This window comes from Lithobates pipiens, unplaced genomic scaffold, assembly GCF_037356315.1.
Source record: "Lithobates pipiens isolate NorthernLeopardFrog02 unplaced genomic scaffold, aLitPip1_a1.2 Scaffold_8, whole genome shotgun sequence".
Classification (NCBI taxonomy): domain Eukaryota; kingdom Metazoa; phylum Chordata; class Amphibia; order Anura; family Ranidae; genus Lithobates; species Lithobates pipiens.
In genome coordinates, this window is record NW_027507903.1 from 664,843,937 (window position 1) to 664,865,945 (window position 22,009).

Below are 22,009 nucleotides of genomic sequence, written 5' to 3' on the forward strand. Positions count from 1 at the left end.
CTTCACTGACGGGCACTGATGAGGTGGCACTGATAGGCACTGATGAGATGGCACTGATGGGCACTGATGATGTGTACTGATAGGCAGCACTGATGGGCACTGATAGGTGGCACTGTTATGCAGCACTCATGTGCACTCATGGCCACTGATAGGAGGCACTGAAAGGTTGCACTGATGGGTACTTATGAGTGACACTGATGGGCACTGATAGGTGGCACTGTTATGCAGCACTGATATGCACTCATGGACACTGATAGGAGGCACTGAAAGGCTGCACTAATGGGTACTTATGAGTGGCACTGATAGGTGGCATGGATGGGCACTGATAGGTGGGCACTGATGGGCGCAGAGGGGAAATGATAGGTGGCACTGATGGACACTGATAGGTGGCACTGATGGGCATCACTGATAAGGAGACAACTGGCAGTCATTAGTAATAGGCACTGACTGGCACCATTTGTGGGCACTGAATGTCATCCCTGGTGGCCATGGGTGGCATATATGGTCATCCATCCTTTGTGGCCATCCCTGGTGGTCCTGGTGGCATCCCTTGTGGTCCAGTGTGGGCATCCACGGGGGGGGGGCGTGGGCTGTGCTGATAATCCATCAGTGCAGCCCCCCCTGTCAGGAGAGCAGCCGATCGGCTCTCTTCTACTGGCGTCTGTCAGACACGGCTTTTCCTATTTACACTGTGATCAATTTTTAATGTCATGTGACAGTGGAACTAATATGCAGCACTGATGGGCACTGATAGATGGCACTGATGGGCACTGATAGATGGCACTGATGGGCAATGATATATGACACTGATGGGCACTGAGGAGGAGTGGACTGTGTCAGTAGTTTTTTTTTTATTACTTTTTTTATTTTAATTTTTTTACAATTTTTTTGTTATTTTTTTTTTACATTGCTTTCTTTTTTTTTTGGAGAGGGGGGAAGTGGATGGTGGATCAGTGTTTTTTTTTTTTTTTTTTTTTTTTACAATTTAAGTTTTAACTTTTAAATATTTATTAAAAAAATTTTATTATTATTATTATTATTATAATTTTTTTTTATCAGCCCCATTGGGGGGGGGGGGGGCTTTGGTGAGATATCAGAGGTATAAACAGACCTTTTACATCTCCCCTTTGAGAGAGGGAAAGGGATTAAGGACACAGATTCCCCAGTCCCTTTCTCTGTAGCCTCAGCTGCACTAAAGAAGAATGGACAGGAGACAGAGGCCCCTCCCCCTTTATAAACTGAAGCATCATAACACAGTTTACTCTGCATAGTTATGAATGGACAGTCAGTGACTCTGTACATTCAGAAAAGGAATGGAGTCGGTAAATGACGTATTTCCCGACTCCTTCCTCCACTCTCCACCATGACAGACATGGGACAGAGGGGGGCCTGAGGAGGACACGGAGGACCCAGGGGAGCATAGATGGGGACCCGGAAGAGGACACATTTGGGGACCAGAGCAGAACATGGAGGGGGGCCGGAGGAGGACACAGAGGGCCCAGGGAGCCGGAGGAGGATACATGGAACATTTGGGGGTTATCGGCACGGTGGTGGGGGAGTTACAAGCACAGATCTCCCTGTGTGGCTTTCAATAAAGCAGCTGAAAGCCGCGAGAGGAGGACAAGCGGCTGTCAGCTGCTTTATTGAAAGCCACACAGGGTGATCGGTGCTTGTAACTCCCCCACCACCATGCCGATCCTCTCTGAGACTGCAAAGGTATGGGATTAGGCATCGGGGCATTAGCACTAGTATCGGTATCGGTGCAACCCTACTATAAAGTACATACAATTATATAAGATCCTAGAACAAACCAGAATTTTTGTTACAAATACAACCAACTATGTGAGAAGGGAACCATTGACACCGATACAGTGATCAGTGCTAAAAATATACACTGTCACTGTCAGGAGTGCTGTTAGAAATCACAGGGCTCCATACAGCCTACCTGACAGGGCTCCCCCCCAGGGCCAAAAGTGACTGAGGTCCCTTTCTCTGCAACCTGAGCTTCGCAGATACATGAATAGGAAGAGCTCTGAGGCTTCATGCTTATTCACAAACTGAAGCATAGTAAATATCGTTTACAATGCTTTAGTGATGAATGGACACAGGAGTGATAATATATACTACAGTTAGTGTAATATATATAATACAGTGCAGAGTATGTAGTGTGTATAGTGCAGTGCAGAGTATATAATACAGTGTATTGAAGTGGTTAAGGGGAACCCTATGGCAGGATTAAGAAAAAAACTGCGTGGGACCCCCCCCCAATCCGCACCAGGCCCTTTGGATCTGATAAAGATTTTAAGGAAAACTCCATGCTAAAAAAAAATAAAAAATGGCATGAGATCCCCCCAAAATCCATACCAGGTCCGTTGGGTCTGGTATAGATTTTAAGGGGGGAACTTCATGCCAAATTTTTCCTTTTTAAATGGCGTGGGGGTCCCCCCAAAAGTCCATACCAGACCCTTATCCAAGCATGCAGCCTGGCAGGCGAGGAGAGAATGGAACGAGCGCGTGCCCCCCCCCCCCCCCCGAACCATACCAGGCCGCTTGCACTCAACATGGGGAGGGTGCTTTGGGGGTGCCCCCCCCCCCCTCCAAAGCACCATGTAGCAGTAGTAGTTGCAAGTATCCCTATGTTGTGTGAGAGAAATATCCTGTTAATATGACAATTTTGTAAAAAACAAAACAAAAACAAAAATCCTAATTTTGCAAAGAATTGTGGGGGGAAAATATTACAACTTCAAAAAAACACACCATGCCTCTTACCAAATAACTTGGATTGACTCCATTATAAAAAGGGGTCATTTGGGGGATATTTTTACTTTACTGCCTTGTTAGGGGTCACTCTCATTCAATCTATTTCTTTTCCCCAGTTTCACTAGGTTGGTTGCTGTTCATTTTATCCCCCTCTGGCACTGACTTTGCACTACTGAGATAGATCACGTATACCTGGTTCAATTATACTAAGTTACCTATCTGCAGCCCATCAAAGTACCCGAGCACCTACTGTATCTGCAGCCCATGCCTCATAGAATATACGTTGGGGTGTTTGCTTTCTCAAATGGGGTAATTTTGTAGGTAATTCCACTGTCCTGGTGCACCAAGACCTGCAAAAGTGTGATAGGTTGTCAGGAAATTAGATTAATAATGTATGCCTCTAGAAAGCCTGAAGGTGCTCCCTGCATGTTGGGCCTCTGTATGTTGTCAGGCTGTGGAAAAGTCCCACACAAGGGGTATCACCGTACTCAGGAGGAGAAGCAGAATGTATTTTGGGGTGTCATATGCTGTGTGTGAGAAATAACGTGTAAATATGACAATTCTGTGTAAAAAAAATATATATATATAAATATAAAATAATATAAAATAATAATAATATAATATAAATATAATATAAAATCCAAGTAAAAAAAAATAAATAAATACAAAAATAAATAAATAAATCTAAATATATAAATATATATATATTTTTTTTTTTTACTTGGATTTTATATTAGTAACATACCCCACTTGGTTTCAATACCATAGTCATGCAGATCATCCACATTCACTATCTTTTCTCTGGAGCTACGAGGATCTGGTGGTTGGTTGCTTTTTTTCTCCCTTTTTCGGTCTATTTTTGGCACCAATTTTTTTTGTACACGTATGTATACATATATATATTTAAGGGTTTTTTGTTTGTTTTTTACATACACTTTTATACATATTTTTCATTCTTGTCAACACCTCAGCTGTAGTTCTATTTATTTCATATATATTAATACACAGACACATTTTTCTCCAGCCATCACTTTGGAGGATATGTTGGACTGCCCTCCTTGCCCGCCATTCCATCCTGTCCTGTTTGCACTGCCGGGCCCTCTTGAATCCTATACCCACGGTTCCTGGGTGAGACGTTTTTCTGAGGGCTACCATGAGCATGTTATGTCTTGCAGATTTCTAAGTAGGGGTCCCTTTTGGTTGATACCCAATGCCAGCATTAACAGAATACATTTTTCATTTTTTTTTTTGTGTCATACATTCCTAAACTATTTTACTTTATAGATAATTGTGTGTGCATCAACCCCTTAGAAAGTAAACGTCATATCGCGCAAATGTATCTGGTTATATAGATGCAAGTTCACACCAATCATGGACTCATTTTTGAAATGCTGTACTTGGTTACAGAATAAATATGTATATATTGATAAATCTGCTTGACAATTTGGTATTATGTTACTGTTGATCTGTTGGAAATTGTATTTACCAAAACATTTTTACATCATTGATTTTACAATTAGGTGAGTTGTGCCTCATATTAAGTCCCACGGGCAATTCATGCATAATTTTATATCTTTATACAACCCTTTGCTACACCTATCCCAGCATGGAGGGGCTCAGTGAAGGTGGTGGTGAAGGTGTGGAGGTGTCGGATCGGGTCACACAGATCATAAAAGGAGATCCGCCCGGCCTCATAATCCAGATATATCCTGACTCTGTTACTGGAGGGATTGGTGGGTAAGAAGATCTCTTTCCTGTCATGTATCACCCAATACTGATTATAATACCTGACCAATCCCCAGGACTTCTTATTATATCCAATCACTGACTCCCCCCCTCTCCTCTCTATACTGGGATAACACATCCCGACTGTCCACCAATCTGACCCCCTGACATCCACTTCCCAGTAATGTCTCCCTGAGGAGAAACTCCGACTGCTCAACACCTGAGGATAATTCTGGAATCTCTCTGGTGTTTCTGTGAAAAAGAACATATTTGACCTTAATACAGTTTTCCTGTCATCTGATATGTGTAGATAATTATAAGCTGTGTTTCCATCCAGTAATATGTCTGCAGCTCCCTGTATATAGAAGTATACATTTACCTCTGTTATTATATCAGATAAACCTGTGTGTAAGACCCCCGCCACATCCAGACCCCCTCCATCATGGAGGAGCTCCTCATGTCTCTCTCTGTCCTCATTATCTCCATCCTCAGTATCACACAAGTCACCTGTGTCTGATTCCTGTAAGACAGTCAGTGGATCCGTCACGTTACACAGCTCCTCAATGTGACGCAACTTCCTGGACAGCTCCTCCTTCTTTATTTCCAGATCCCGGATGGAGATGGAGATCCGCTCTGCCCTCCCGGAGATGTCCCTCAGGACTCTCTTCTCCAGGTCTTCCAGACGTCTCCTGAGATCTCTAAACAGGGCAGTGACTCTCTCGGTGTCACTGGCGGCTTCTTCTTCTACTTTCCTCCTGTGTTCCTGCAGACTCTGGACTCTTTCCTCCGTCTTCTCTCTCTTTGTCAGAAGTTTCTGCAGAACATTCCTCAGTGTCTTCTTCTTGTTCTTAGAGGCCTCTTCCGGCATTTCCATCTTATGTCCTTTATGATCTCCAGTCACACAAAACTTACAGATACAGGTCTCATCCTCAGTGCAGTAATACTCCAGGATCTTCTTATGGACGGAGCATTTCCTGCTCTCCATGGACAAGGTGGGGTCACATAAGACATGTTCTGGGGACTTTTTGTGGACTTTCAGGTGTTTATCACACAGAGAAACCTCACAGAGCAGACAGGATCTAACAGCAGGTACAGGAGAGTCCACACAGTAAGTACAGAAGACCCCGGACTCCCCCCGATCTGGCTGAGGAGACAGGAAAGTCTCTGCTATGTTACGTAGTGCTATGTTCCTGTGCACTGCAGGCCGATCCGGAAATCTCTCTCTACATTCAGGACAGGAATATCCTCCAGACCCCTCCTGTGTATCCAGCACACCATCAATACAGACCCGGCAGAAGTTGTGACCACATTTCAGGTTTGCAGGATCGGTATAAATGTTCAGACAGACGGAACATTCCAACTCGGCTCTCAGATCACCAGACGCCATCGCTGACAGCAGAAGAGAAACAAGACTGAAAGTCTCTGACACCGGAGAGGAATGTGGATGGGGGAGGGGTGACGTCCTCCTACACAGGGTGAGGCTGAATGAGTAACATAGGACACGTAGATAAGAGTACAGATGGAGGAGGTTTTTTTCACAGTAGTAATGATAATAATACCTTTCAACATTAGAAGACAGAGAAAGAGGGAAAGACAAATGTAGAGAAGAAACCGGGCACACTGCAGCCTGCTGCCACACTGCCACTGAAGACTGCACGAGTGTTATTACAGGCGGATGAGCTCTCTTCTCCAAAATGATATGTCAACGGGCTGAGGTACTGTCACTACATGTCTAGAAGACGAGGTTATTGACTGCGAAAGACACAGAACCCAAACAATGATACGTAATTTAGCATTACGGGAACTTACCTGAGTGGAGGGGTCTTATCCCATTGATAACTCTGGCACTAAAACAATGAAGGTACAGTGTGCCCGGAGATCTCTCTACCCAACGTTGCTGTCTTCCCAAAACTTGAGATCCTCTGTTACCACAACCACCATTAAGACACAGGCTGCATCTTCTGGGTGTATCCCAGTGTATCATTGGATATAAAAGTCAGACGTGAATATTACAAGATACGGTATGTGTCTATTCATCCAAGTGGACAAATGCTCATACTTTAGAAGCTAAATTGTCTCTCAAACGCAAGTTCATTTCTCTCTACTAATAAAGGATCCTATAGGCTGGAGGCTGCAGATAAGGATGGATAACTGTTACCTCAAAAGGCATCACAAAATCCCTAAAGACCTGGAAGTTGCAAAAGTAACAAGGAGGAAGAGATCTTTATACATTGAGGCTCCAACCTTTCCGCTATTGGTTTTCGTTTTCTTAGATCACAAGGGATATGTTTCATCTATTATAGGATCACAAATATATAAGTCATAGGGAGACGGGAGTTAATTACACAACTAATGAGCTGCATGCGGATACAACATGGTATGCCCTGGCCTTATGGAACAGCCTAGGTACTGGCTAAACAGTTTTCCTGGTGCCTACATGGCAGCATACACATGGTTGGTTGCTCCGGCCCTTAAAGCGGGAGTCCGCCGGGACTCCGCGTTTTTTATTTTTTTTTAAAAGCCAGCAGCTACAAATACTGCAGCTGCTGACTTTTAAAATAGTGACACTTACCTGTCCAGCGCGCCCGCAATGTCGGCACCCGAAGCCGATCTCTCGATCGTCTCTCGGGTGCTGCCGCCGCCATCTTGGGTATGGGAATCAGGAAGTGGAGCCTTTCGGCTTCATTTCCCGGTTCCCTACTGCGCATGCGCGAGTCGCGCTGCACAATGAGGATGGACCCCGCTGCCTCTGGGATCTGTGTGTTTCCCAGCAGGCAGCGGGGGACTTTTGGAAAGGGGCGTAATCTACGCCCCTTTCCGCAGAGAGCTATCCAGGAAGTGGGTGCAGATACCTGTACTGTACAGGTACCTGCACCCCCCTCCCCCCTGAAAGGTGCCAATTGTGGCGCCGGAGGGAGGGAGGATTCCAATGAGCGGAAGGTCCACTTTAGGGTGGACCTCCGCTTTAACCAACGCACAAGACCACTTTAAATCTATAAAAGAAAGAGTCAGCCCCCCCCATATGTCATTCTTTTTTCTGTCCTCAAGCCTGCAGGATCATGGATCACCTGGAAACAGCCCTTACCACACCAATATATTGGTGCAACCATTACAGGTTCATGCTCTCCTGTACATGGAGACCCAGGACTTAGGCTGTTAAACAAGTATGGGAGTCCATTATTCTGTACATCTCTTTGAGGTTTTGTTTAAGGGACAGGGGATTTATTGCACATTCCTCCTTGACCTGCTGTAAAGTCGGCTACGCAAGTTCCCACCCTGGATGTCTATGCAGCCCTTGTCTGGTTCTTGCCTTTCTTTTTCCCTGCTCCAACCTCCTCCAGCAAGTCAGCAGCAGTTTCCCAGTTCTCGTATGGTTAATCATGGATGACCAGAAAACTGTTCCTCTTTTGGCACTTTAAATGGGAAAAAGATTACTTAGGGGATTAATTCGTATGTGGATTTATTTGGAGTAAACCACGTAGGAAAAGATTCAGTGAATGATAAAGGTATAAAACGTACATAAACATGAATATACAAAAAAAACAGTACACAGAATGCAGCATACATCAAAGAAATGCAATACAATATGAGAGAATCACAATCATTAACTCCGCTAAACATGTATGTTACATGTACGGGGGGGAAAAATGATGCGTTTCAAGTAATCACTCTTCTTCAGGGGTACTGATTGGAAACTGCACAATATAAGTGTGTCATAGAGTATTGCTGGGGAGCATTCCTGCATCCACATGGATGTTGCATTAAGAACAATAAAAGACCGTCGGGGACAGCCAGGTGCTAATGATCCCAATGACTGCTACAACGGGTCGGGGGGGGACCCTCTGCTTCAAACCTGAGAGGACCCCAGGGGAGGGAGACAGAATTCTCCACAGAGGGCACCAGAACACCCGACAAGGTAGTGTAGATAGGCAAAAATGGGCCTCTGTACCCTGGGATTGTGTTATCGTGTTGGCCCAACCTGATGTTGGTTCAACGGTAATGGCTCCCCTTGACACGAAATATGGTGGTCTCAAGTGGGGGGAGGGGCAGGGGAAGAAATGAGAGAGATGTGGGGGATTTCTTAGGTAGAAGTCATAGGTGTATGGCTATGAACGTTGTGGTGACTGCTCAGCATGGCTGGATGCTGACGTATGGTTAATCAGGGCACGCCATACCTGCTCTATGCCATCTCCCTCCTTCTTGCTTGTCAGCAGCACCCTGCACGCCTCCTGGGGCTGGTTTATTGAATGCAGAGGCGGAGCCACGTCATGGAAGCATGCGCGGTAGCTTCATGAAGCCAGTGGCGGCCATCTTGGTACACCCAATTAGGCCCTGCATATATAAGTAACTTATGGGTTCATTATGGCGGCAGTATGTCCAAACATTGATAGATCAGGAAGCGGTAGTGCCAGTCCCGGGATCTGAAAAATTCTTAGGGATTTATTCCCAATCTTTTTGGTACCCAAAAAAGAGTCTGGAGGCCGGTTCTAGACCTAAAATGATTAAACAAATTTATCAACTTAGAACATTTCAAAATGGAATCCCTCAACACAGTAGCCCTAGCAGTACAACCAGAGGATTTGATGGTCTCTATAGACCTCAGAGATGCTTACCTACTCATACAAATCCATCATGTTTTCCATTCTTTTCTGTGGTTCAAAGTAAGGAAATATTGACAGCCCGCATAACCTTTACGAAGATGTTGATGGCAATTCTTGCTCAAGAGAAAGAGATACATGTTCTACATTATCTGGAGGATATACTGATCCTATCTTAAGACAAGGAAGGATTGGCTAATAAACTAAAAAGAGATCGTTTTTGCTGCACAGAAAATGACATACCTGGGGGCTTTATTCGATACCCCGAAAAGACCGGTATCACTCCCACCAGAGAAGATCCCTATGATCATAGGGAAAGTAGCAAGAGCACTGGTGAGCAGGACAATGTCAGCATCCGAATGTCTAATGCCCTGTACACGCGGTCGGACTTTCCGACGGAAAATGTGCGATCAGATCTTGTTGTCGGAAAATCCGATCATGTGTGGGCTCCATCTGACTTTTTCTGTCTGAATTTCCGACACCCAAAGTTTGAGAGTAGGATCTATAATTTTCTGACAACAAAATCCGATCGTTTAAATTCCGATCGCGCATAGACAATTCCGACTCACAAAGTGCCACACATGCTCAGAATAAATTACGAGACAAAAGCTATTGGCTACTGCCCTCTTTATAGTCCCGTTGTACATGTTCTATGTCACCGCGTTCTGAACGACTGGATTTTCTGACAACTTTGTGCGACCGTGTGTATACAAGTTTGGGCCAAAATCCGTCTGGAAAAAATCTGATTTTGTAGTCGGAATGTCTGACCGTGTGTACAAGGCATAAATCTCCTGGGATCCTTTTCCTCATGCATCCCAATGGTGAATTGGGCTCTGTATCTTTCAACTGGGTTTTCTCTCCCAGTGGAGGAAGAGATCCTTATCCCAGAGGATTCTAATTACGCTTTCAATGAAGTCCAGTCTGGGGTGGTGGACGAAACCTCCCAACCTGCTAAATCATTACCATCTTAGCCCCATCTCTTGGATCACTTTTAAATCAGACGCAAGTGGTTTGGGTTGAGGCACCCACTGCGAAGACCAGTTGGTCCTGGGAAGATGGCAGTTGAACACAGATGGCATAGCGTCCAACATTTTGGAACTATGGGCGGCCTTGATGGCACTGGGAATCTATTATGAGAGGCAGGTCCATCTTGCTACAAATGGACGACAAATCGGTAGCAGCCAAAACCATGGAGGGATGCACAGCAGGTCATTGTCCAGCGAAGTAGCTTTGATTTAATCTTGGGCCAAAATTAATCTCACCAATCTCAGAGCATCTTATATTCCAGCTCTCGAAAATCAACTGGCGGATCACCTATCAGCAGAGTTCACCTACAACAACGAATAGTCTTTGGACCAGAACGTTTTCTGGTGGATCTGCCACCAATGGGGCAGGCCTCAAATAGACCCTTTTGCATCACCACTCAATAGAAAAACATATCCTGCCTGAGAATTGGCGGGGGTGGATGCCCTAGTCCAGCCATGGGTTTTTCAAATGGGATATGCATTCCTTCCGATCCCTCTGATACTGAGATTTCTTCAACGCCTAACAGAAGAACAAGAAACCATCCTGGCAGTAATCCCTTTCTGGTGAAGGAGACCTTGGCTTACACTATTGACCAAGCTATCTCTTTGCAATCCCTTAACACTTCCGAACACACACAGCCTTCTGTCTCGGGGGAACATCTTCCATCCACATCCAGAGATCCTGGATTTGAGGGCCTGGAAATTGAGCAGAAGCTGGAAACATTGGGATGCTCCCACAAAGTAATCCAGATGCCGCTACAGGTCAGAAAGGTGTCCACCAATAGCACCTACTACAAGATATGCCAAAAGTTCTCTGAATTTTCGGAAACCAACTAGTTCAGCCCGTTAAAGCCAGGTGTTTAGGAAATTCTCTATTTCTACAAAAAGGATTAGATTTAGGACTGGGACTTAGTTCCCTTAAGTTACAGGTCTCAGCTTTATCAGCCCTAACAGACACCAGATGGGCTCTAAACCCTCTGATAAAGAACTTTCTGAGGGCAGTCCTATGGTTAAGACCTCCAAAGTGGGATTTGCCTTTGATACTTAATACTCTAAGCCCTTGTACACACGGTTGGACATTCCGATGGAAAATGTCCGATCAGACCGTGTTGTTCGATAATCCGATTGTGTGCGGGCTCCATCGGACTGTTTCCGTTGAAATATCCGACGGACAAAGTTTTAGAGCTGGGCTATAAAACTTTCCGACAACATTATCCGATCGGACTTTGACCGATTCTGTGTAGATAATTCCGATCAGACAAAGTGCCACGCATGCTCAGATCAAATTCCTAGACCACAGCTATTGGCTACTAGCCTGAACGTAGTCCTATCATAACGAAATAACGTCATCACGTTACGTGACTTCTTTTGTCCCTGGGGTTGACTCTGAGTTTTAACCTCTGAGCCTGATGGAGGAACCTCTCACAGTGGGCTCCGTTAGAAAAAAAACCTTCAGAGATTGGGGCCCCCTTGAATGGGGGATGCGCAGTTTTGGGCCTGTAAAGCACCCTGCCAGGAATATGGCTGTAAAAAACAAATACTCCTAGAGTCCAGCTCTCTAAAAAGAGAAGCGTTACAGGTAAAACCTTGTTTCTTCGAACACGAGGCCCGGGTACCATCCAATTTGGCCTAGAAAAGACACTTTGAATGGATCCAGTTGCATAGCTGGCCCCAGTAAGGAATATTCCAGCGGAGCTCAGCACAGCACATCTTTACTTGTGACCAACACCTAAGACACTGGTAAAAAAACTGAGGTACCTCCAGTAGGGGGAGGGGTTATATGGGGGATTGAACTTCCTGTCTAGGGCGTGCCAGTGTCCAGTCACCTAGTGATACCCTATAACCCATCAGTAATTACTGAGTCTCTGTGTCCCGTGATGTACGTGAAAGAAATATAACTTTTAAAGTGGCCTTTCTAATTGCCATCACCTCTGGCCAAAGAGTCTCATAAAATCCAAGCTATAGGGGCTCAAGATCCCTACATTACTTTCTTCCCGGAAAGGGTGGCTCTGCAACCAATACACCAGGTTGTCCCTAAAGTCCTCTCTGTATACCGTCTTAACCAGTAATGTGTTCTCCCAGCCATCGAGGAAGACCCAGCAACTTTAAAATTACACGAGATGGACTTGGCAAGGACTCTCCAGTGTTACTGTGGAGATGTGACCCTATGTCACAGGTGCATATTTTGGCTGGAATACTAATTGCACACCTGTGGGCCGGGTTTATAAACGTCCCAGGAAAGGAGTCAGTGCTCAGACTTAGAGACAGCTCCGCCCGGCAGACAGGAAGTCTGGCCTAGGAGGCCAGGAGGGTTCCAGTAGGAGACGGCTCCAGGAGAAAGAGACAGGAGGTCTCGGAGTCTAAGACTGCAGGTGGCAGACTGTGTGTACGTCTGAAGCAGGCAGGTGTAGCCTGTGACCAAAGCAGCACAAAGCTGACAGTGAGTAAGCCAGGGGGCTATTGTTTGTTTATATAGTGATGGTGGAACCCCCTGCAAGGGAAGATTAATGTTTGTTTGAACTTTTTTGTTTCCTTTAAATAAAAGTGGGCTGCCATGCTCTAAAACGCAGTCTGGAGTGGCACGTTTTTGGAAAACTGCATCCACCACTTGAACCTAATCACCCCGGATCCTCACATTACATTGAGCTAACGCAGCCTTTTCGCAAAGATGAATGCCTTTTTATGATCCCTAAGCGCACAAGAAGGGAACAACTTTGGCAGGTTGGATTGTATGTCTCGTTGAGAGAACGCATTGTGCTAATGGCCTCCCGGTTCCAAAAACAATCAATGCTCACTTGACGCGGGAAATGGCCTCTTCTTGGGCAGCTTTAGTAGGAGTCTCTCCAGAAATTATCTGCTGTGCGGCAAGTTGGTCATCTTTTACCACCTTCATAACACACTATAGCCTGGATCCTGCCGTGCTTTCTTCTCGTGACTCTGAGAAAAAAGATTTGCAGCTGTCTGCTTTGTAATCGAAATTAAACAACATTTTTTTTTTTTTGCAGCAACCTGCCCTGTGAGCGGGTTATTTACCATGTGTATGCTGTCATGAAGGCGCCAGGAAAATGGAAAATTGAACACCGTATTTATCGGCGTATAACACGCACTTTTTTCCCCGTTAAAGCAGGGGAAAATTGTGGGTTCGTGTTATACGCCGATCCCCCCAAATTCTGAGCCTCTGGGCAGCTTTTAGCCGCCTTCGGCTCTTCAAGGCGACTTTCGGCCGCCTTCGGCTATTATGGGTGTCTTTCGGCCATCTTCGGCTGTTCTCAGCAACTTTCGGCCGCCTTCGGCCGTTCTCGGCAGCTTTCGGCAGCCTTCGGCTCTTCTCGGCAGCTTTAGGCCACCTTCGGACGTTCTCGGCAGCTTTTGGTCGCCTTCGGCTCTTCTCGGCGGCCGAAAGCTGCCGAGAATGGCCGAAGGCAGCAGAAAGCTGGCGAGAAGAGCCGACGGCCCGCTGAGAACTACCGCACGCCGCCGCAATACACATCCGGCTCTGTATCTCGGCGGCGGCATTTAAAAAAAAAAAAAAAAAAAAATAGCAAATAAAATAGACAAGGCTGCAATGGTGGACAAGGCTGCATAAGGCTGCAATGGTGGACAAGGCTGCATAAGGCTGCAATGGTGGACAAGGCTGCATAAGGCTGCAATGTTGGACAAGGCTGCAATGGTGGACAAGGCTGCATAAGACTGCAATGGTGGACAAGGCTGCATAAGACTGCAATGGTGGACAAGGCTGCAAAAGGCTGCAATGGTGGACAAGGCTGCATAAGACTGCAATGGTGGACAAGGCTGCATAAGACTGCAATGGTGGACAAGGCTGCAATGGTGGACAAGGCTGCAGATGACACTGATGGGCATATAAATGTAAGTTTTTTTTTTCCCCTTAAACTTCCCTCCTAAAAGTTTTTTTCCTTAAAATTCCCTCCTAAACTTGGGGTGCACGTTATACGCCGGCGCGTGTTATACGCCGATAAATACGGTACTTACATTTCCATAATTTTCCTCTCCTGGTGACTATCCACTCCAGCATACGCCCTCCCTTTTCTATAATCCTTAATGTTTGAGACTAGTTACAAGCATGACGTATGAGAGGGCTGACTATTTCTTTTAAAACGTTAAAGTGAGCCTGTGGGTTGCTTGGGGGGGGGGGGGGTGGTGCAACCAACCATGTGTTTGCTTTCATGGATGGGCACCAGGAAAGGAAAATTATGGAAAGGTAAGTATTTGATTTTCTATTTTATGGATCCTGCCTCATGACAGTCATGTGGTTTTAGGACTTGAATGGGATATTTGCCTGCGATTAGGATGGTTCATCTAACTCCAACCCAGCCATCAAGACTTGCTTGTCCATATAACCTTTGGCCACTTTAAAAATAATTCTCCCAACAGCAGGCGAAATACCACCTCCAAAATGGAAAATTGTTATCAAATACTTACCGTAATTTTCCTTTCCTGGCCCATCCTCAAGGCAGCACACAATGGGTTAACACCTTCTCTAGAGCCCCACAGGACCACCTCTTCCTAGCTATATAAAAGACAACCCCTGCCCCAACATAAGTGTTCAATAACCTAGCCTGCAGCAGGCCACTAGGGAGGGAGTCCTGTGCTGACGTGGGGATGGCCCGCCTCACGTCAGCACACAAAGGGATATACAATAGCTAAATACATGGGTGGGAGAGAACAAATGAAAAAAAAAGACACTGACAATCAAAGAAAAGCTGCTAAAGCCAAAAAGAATCTCTATTGTCCCATACTTGCTGACCACACATTTAGTTTGTAAGGTTAAATGAAGGCCGCGCAAGACCTTCAAGCTAGCCATCTTACATATATCTTCCAAGCAATCCTGGCATAACTGCCACCAGAGGATGACTCTTGAGGATCTGATGGCTAAATGAAAAGATAATCCACTTTCCTCTTTTGACCAAGTACACCGTTAGTAACTTGGCCATGTGTAAGGAACTGAAGTCTTCCTGCTGTGCACTCAGTGACTCTTGTGTGAAAACTCAGAGGGACTACGTTCCAGTTTTGCTGGAAGCTGGATACTTTAAAATGGAATTTTGGAGATAGACGTAGTATCACAATTTTCATTGTATTGCACAATGGCCACCTTTTCACTCTCCTCTTCACTATCCCTTTGCTCACTTTTTATTTATTTATTTTATTTGTGTTGTGTGAGTCATGTTTGTCACTTCACGTTTGATGAGTAGGGTGTCGGTCCTCGGACCAATCCTGAAAGTCTTGTGGGAGGGTGGACATAGGCCTTTTGGCTTGGTCCAACCTCCATTGGAGGGCCTACCTTCGGGGAAGCCCCATAGTACCAAGTACCTAGGAGGTTCTGTTTTGGCAGTCCTCCCGGGGAAAGGAGCTTGTCTGGCTTCGGCTAGATGACCACTGATGAGTCTGGTACCTCAGTCCCTGTCTGGAGCCTAACGCCCCGGGGGATCAGGGTATGGTCCTTCCTAGTGGAGGACGTCAGACACCCGTCTGCACTTTTTAGTGTGTCACTCTTTATGTGTGTGCACTTTTTTTATGCACAGTTTTTTGGGTGTGTTTTGCACGCCATGGGCTTTTTCAATCGAAAAAAATCAAAATTTTTGGTAAAAAAAAAAAAAAAAAGAAAAGACACCAAAGGCCCCTTGCAGGAAAGTGTTGCAATCTTCAACCTCCTTCTCTCTGAAGTAGTTGCTCTCAGCCCTTGTACACACGGTCGGACATTCCGACGGAAAATGTCTGATCGGACCGTGTTGTCGGATAATCCGACCATGTGTGGGCTCCATCGGACTGTTTCCGTTGGAATATCCGACGGACAAAGTTTTAGAGCTGGGCTATAAAACTTTCCGACAACATGATCCGATCGGACTTTGTTCGATTGTGTGTAGAGAATTGCGATCGGACAAAGTGCCACGCGTGCTCGGATCAAATTCCTAGACCAAAGCTATTGGCTACTAGCCTGAACGTAGTCCCGTCCTAACGAAATAACGCCAGCACGTTGCGTACAATCGGATTTTCCGACAACTTTGTCCGACCGTGTGTATGCAACACAAGTTTCGGACAAAATCCGTCGAACAGAATCCGACGGATTTTGTTGTCGGAATGTCCGACCGTGTGTACAAGGGCTCAGAAGAACTAGTTTTACTGTGAGGTAATTCAATGGAAATGAAACCATTGGAGCAAAAGGTTCTTTCAGATCCAAGCATAAGCCCCACCGAGGGAACAAGGATTTCCTTCAAAGTCATCTATAGATTGTTGCCTCCAAGAAGCATCCGGTCATTGGCTTTTCCACCCATCTGCAGCCTGTGAAAGATAAGAAAATAAGATAAGATTATTATTTTATTGTCTTTGAAACAAAGCATAATGAAATGTCTTCATATAAAACACTCACATTATATATATAAGGTAGAGATCTGTACCTTAAATGGAGTTGTATGCAAGATCAATCTCTACCGCTGACTGTAAAATGTCCAGGCTACTGACAAACTAAACAAACTTTCATATCTGCTCATATGCAGCATTCATGGATGATCTTCTGGTCACCGAGGTCTGAACAACCCCAGATTAGAATTCCTGCACCTCTAGTTTAGCCTGTTCCATAGCCAGGCTATTAAAAGTAGTCTCATTAGATTGGCGTCAGAGTCGGCTCTCTAATTAGGCAAATTAGGCGATTGCCTAAGGCCCCGCAGTCTCAGGGGCCTCACAATCGACTAATTTGCAGTTGTCCAGGTCTCATCCCATTCTGGTGGCAGCAAGTGCGGGAAGCGGGACAGTAGAGGCCTCTAGGTGGCGCAGTGGCTGGATGACAGACCCGGCTCCAAGGCATGAGGGCGGCATGTCCATATGGGACCCGCACTTTAGCTTATTTCTTGTGCCACTCACCAGACCTCTCCTCCGCACCTGCCTCCTATTTGGTTCTGGAGTCGGAGCGGGGGGGGGTTGCTGAAAAACTATCCAGCTGGATAGTCCCATGAGTGTGAAGAGGGAGGAACTCTTATGCTGCTGAACAGAGGAAAGGTGAGTGCCCATGCGGCGCAGCATTCCCTGTGTGCCTGAATAGGAGGAGCGGTGGGGAGATTGCACATAGTGGAACTGATTTTTCCATATTACTCCATACAGCCGCTGAATATCTGCGGGGAGGAGACGTGATCATTTGATCATTCAGCGGTTGCATGGAGGAATATGGAAAAATCAATTCTACTATCTATGTGCAGTCTCCCCACCACTCCTCCTATCTAACGTCTTCTGCATCCCCCGTATTCTCTGGCCCCTCCTTGTGCTCCCCGGCTCTGCCCCTCCTTGTGCTCCCTGGCTCCGCCCCTCTGTGCGCTCCCTGGCTCTGCCCCTCCTGCTCTCCAGCCCCTCCGTGGGCTCCCTGGCTCTGCCCCTCCTTGTACTCCCTTTATCCGCGTATCCTGCTCTTCAGCCCCTCCTTTTGCTCCCTGGCTCCGCCCATCCTGCTCTCCAGCCCATTCTTGTCCTCCCTGGCTCCACCCCCATTTCTCCAGCACCCCCTGCTCTCCAATTCTTTCTGCCTCCCCTCTCAAGCTCCCCCTCAGCACTCTCCACCCCCCACCCTTAGCACTTTCTGGCCCCCAGCACTCTCCACCCTACACCCCCAGCACTCTCTGGCCCCCAGCACTCTCCACCCCACAACCCCTAGCTCTCGTTTGCCCCCAGCACTCTCTGGCCCCCACCCCCAGCACTTTCTGGCCCCCAGCACTCTCCACCCCCACCCCCAGGATTCTCTGTCCCCAGCACCCTCCAGCCCCCACCCCCCAGCACTCTGCGGTCCCCACCCCCCAGCACTCTCCAGCTCCTCCCCGCTCTTTGTCCCCCCAGGGGCTGCAGACAGGGACAGATCTCTCTCGCCCCCTTTCCCTCACCCCCCTCTTTCTCACCTCCCCCTCTCTCTCTCTTACCCCCTCTCTCTTTCTCTCCCTCCCTCCCCCCTCTCTCTCTTACCCCCTCTCCCTCCCTCCCCCTCTCTCTCTCTTACCCCCTCTCCCTACACTCCTCTCTCTCTTACCCCTTCCCATCCCTCTCTCCCTTCCTTCCCTGCCTCTCTCCCTTCCCTCCCTCTCTCCCTTCCCTCCCCTCCCTCTCTCCTTACCTTCTATCTCTTCTCTCCCTCTCTCGCTCCCTTCTCTCCCTCCCTCCCTTCTCTCCCTCTCTCCCTTCTCTCCCTCTTTCCCTTCCGTCCGCCCCCTCCTTTCTCCCTTCATTCCCTCCCTCTCTCCCATCCTTCCCTCCCTCTCTCCCTCCCTCCCTCCCCTCCCTCTCTCCCTCCCCTCCCTCCCCCTCACTTCCCTCCCTCTCTCCCCCCCTTCCCTCCATCTCTCCTCCCTTCCCTCCATCTCTCCTCCCTTCCCTCCCTCTCTCCTCCCTTCCTCTCTCTTACCTTCCCTCCCTCTCTCTCTCTCCTTTCCCTTCCTTCCCTCCCTCTCTCCCTCCCTCTCCCCCTCCCTCTGCCTCTCTCCCCCTCCCCCTCCCTCTCCCCCCCGTCCCTCTCTCCTCCCTTTCTCTCTTCTCCCTTCCCTCAATCTCTTCTCCCTTCCTTCCCTCTCTCTCTCCCTTCCTTCCCTCTCTCCTTCCCTTTCTTCCCTCCCTCTCTCCTCCCCTCTCTCTCTCCCCCCTTCCTCCTCCCTTCCCTCTCTCCCTTCTCCCTTCCCTCTCTCCCCCTCCCTCTCTTCTCTCTCTCCCCCTCCCTCTCTTCTCTCTCTCCCCCTCCCTCTCTCCTCCCTCCCCCTCTCCTCCCTTCCCTCTCTTCCCTTCCCTTCCCTCTCTCCCTTCCCTCTCTCCCTTGCCTCTCTCCCTTCCCTCCCTCTCTCCCTTCCCTTCCCTCTCTCCCTTCCCTACCTCTCTCCTCCCTTCCCTCTCTCTCTCTCCCTTCCCTCCCTCTCTCCTCCCTTCCCTCCCTCTCTCCTCCCTTCTCTCCCTCTCTCCCTTCCCTCCCTCTATCCTCCCTTCCCTCCTTCTCTCCTCCCTTCCCTCCCTCTCTCTCCCCCCTCTTCTCTTATCTCTCCACCTCTCTCTCCCCTTTTGCACACCCTTTCTCTACCTCTCTCTCTCCTCCCTCTCTCTCTCCTCCCTCCCCTCCTCTCTTCTCTCCACCTCTCTCTCCCCCTTTTGTGCATTCTTTCTCTACCCCTCTCTCACCCCCTCTCTCCCTCCCTCTCAGTCACCCACTCTCCCCCCCCTCTCTCTCCCCTCCTCTCTGTCTCCCTTCCCCTCTCTTGCTCCCGCTGTGCTGGGATCCCCCCACTCTACTTCCTCTGCGGATGTTGAATGACTTAGTGACATCCCCTCCCCATTCTCCCAAATTTTTAGAGGCGTTGCCACCTTGCTGGGCCCCAGGTGTTTTAATGGCTGCATATATCTGATGGGTGCGTTGGGTGCCCTGGAAGTGGTGCAGATGAACTGTGCATCTTTTTGCAGCCATTTTTATTGCTTGAATTTTCTTCCCATTATGGTCGTGATTGGGGCCTCATGTGTAAGTTTCGCCTAAGGCCTCACAAATCCTAGAGCCGCCTCTGATTGGGATGCTGTCACTGACCTTGCCATAAAAGATTTAATTTGACCAGCAACAGGTTTGGTGGTGCTGATGACATCTGGGGGAGCAGTGAAAGCCTGGGCCTTCTTAGTAGGTGGAAAGGACTTGTATGGCATAGACATGGGCGCCGTCAATAAATTCGTTTTGTTCTGTTCCGTTACGGTTCGTATTAAAATTAAATTCATACTTCGTATTTCGTGTCCGAAATTCCGTTTCGTTTCATACGAAATACGAATTGTCGTTAGGTTCGTTAATTTGTATGAACGTTTGTTACGATTAATTTAAAGGCAAAAATATACCTCAATATGACAGTCGATGCTGATGGAAGTTTGGTTTTTATCCAAAATATGAAATTCCGTTGAAGAATTTCCTATCCGAAATATGAATTTTCATTAGATGAGAAAGAGAGAAGCGGATTGTCTGCCATGCACCGCTGGTCCAGTTTTCGCCTGCTCCTCCTGGGGCTGCTTATTATGAGGGGCTCCCACCATGCCTGTGCTGTGCTGACTTCATCCTGGGGCTGTACCTCTGCTGTGCATATTATGAGGGGCTCCCACCATCCCTGTGCTGTGCTGACTTCCTCCTGGGGCTGTGCCTCTGCTGCGCTCATTATGAGGGGCTCCCACCATCCCTGTGCTATGCTGACTTCCTCCTGGGGCTGCTTATTATGAGGGGCTCCCACCATCCCTGTGCTGTGCTGACTTCCTCCTGGGGCTGTACCTCTGCTGTGCTTATAATGAGGGGCTCCCACCATCCCTGTGCTATGCTGACTTCCTCCTGGGGCTGCTTATTATGAGGGGCTCCCACCATCCCTGTGCTATGCTGACTTCCTCCTGGGGCTGCTTATTATGAGGGGCTCCCACCATCCCTGTGCTATGCTGGCTTCCTCCTGGAGCTGCTTATTATGAGGGGCTCCCACCATCCCTGTGCTATGCTGACTTCCTCCTGGGGCTGCTTATTATGAGGGGCTCCCACCATCCCTGTGCTATGCTGACTTCGTCCTGGGGCTGCTTATTATGAGGGGCTCCCACCATCCCTGTGCTATGCTGGCTTCCTCCTGGAGCTGCTTATTATGAAGGGCTCCCACCATCCCTGTGCTATGCTGACTTCCTCCTGGGGCTGTACCTCTGCTGTGCATATTATGAGGGGCTCTCACCATCCCTGTGCTGTGCTGACTTCCTCCTGGGGCTGTACCTCTGCTGTGCTCATTATGATGGTTTCCACCATTCTTGTGCTATGCTGACTTACTCCTGGCGCTGCTTATTATGAGGGGCTCCCACCATCCCTGTGCTATGCTGACTTCCTCCTGGGGCTGCTTATTATGAGGGGCTTCCACCATCCCTGTGCTATGCTGACTTCCTCCTGAGGCTGATTATTATGAGGGGCTCCCACCATCCCTGTGCTATGCTGGCTTCCTCCTGGGGATGATTATTATGAGGGGCTCCCACCATCCCTGTGCTATGCTGACTTCCTCCTGGAGCTGTACCTCTGCTGTGCATATTATGAGGGGTTTCCACCATTCCTGTGCTGTACTGACATACTGAGCACAGCAGGGGTACAGCCCCAGGAGGAAGTCAGCACTGCACAGGGATGGTGGGAGCCCCTCATAATAAGCAGCCCCAGGAGGAAGTCAGCACAGCACAGGGATGGTGGGAGCCCCTCACAATATGCACAGCAGAGGTACAGCCCCAGGAGGAAGTCAGCACAGCACAGGGATGGTGGGAGCCCCTCATAATAAGCAGCCCCAGGAGGAAGTCAGCATAGCATAGGGATGGGGGGAGCCCCTCATAATAAGCAGCCCCAGGAGGAAGTCAGCATAGCACAGGGATGGTGGGAGCCCCTCATAATGAGCACAGCAGAGGTACAGCCCCAGGAGGAAGTCAGCATAGCACAGGGATGGTGGGAGCCCCTCATAATATGCACAGCAGAGGTATAGCCCCAGGAGGAAGTCAGCATAGCACAGGGATGGTGGGAGCCCCTCATAATAAGCAACCCCAGGAGGAAGTCAGCACAGCACAGGGATGGTGGGAGCCCCTCATAATAAGCATAATGACTGAGTCGTCGATGCGACGACAACTGATCCGAAATCCAAAATTCGTAAACAAAAGTTTGTATTGCATACAGAATTCGGACGCATGGCAATTCGTATTTTGGATCCTCCCGAACGTACAAATTTGGGGAAATTCGTACGAATTTGAGATTCGTACGAAACGAATCACACATGTCTAGTATGGCATGGACTTGTTCTGTCCATATTTTCATGGCACTGTGAACCTATATTGTATGACGGAGCCTTTGCATTGGTATCCTTTTGCAAATATCAGAAGCTGTGTGTTCAGTGGTGTCTCCCTGAG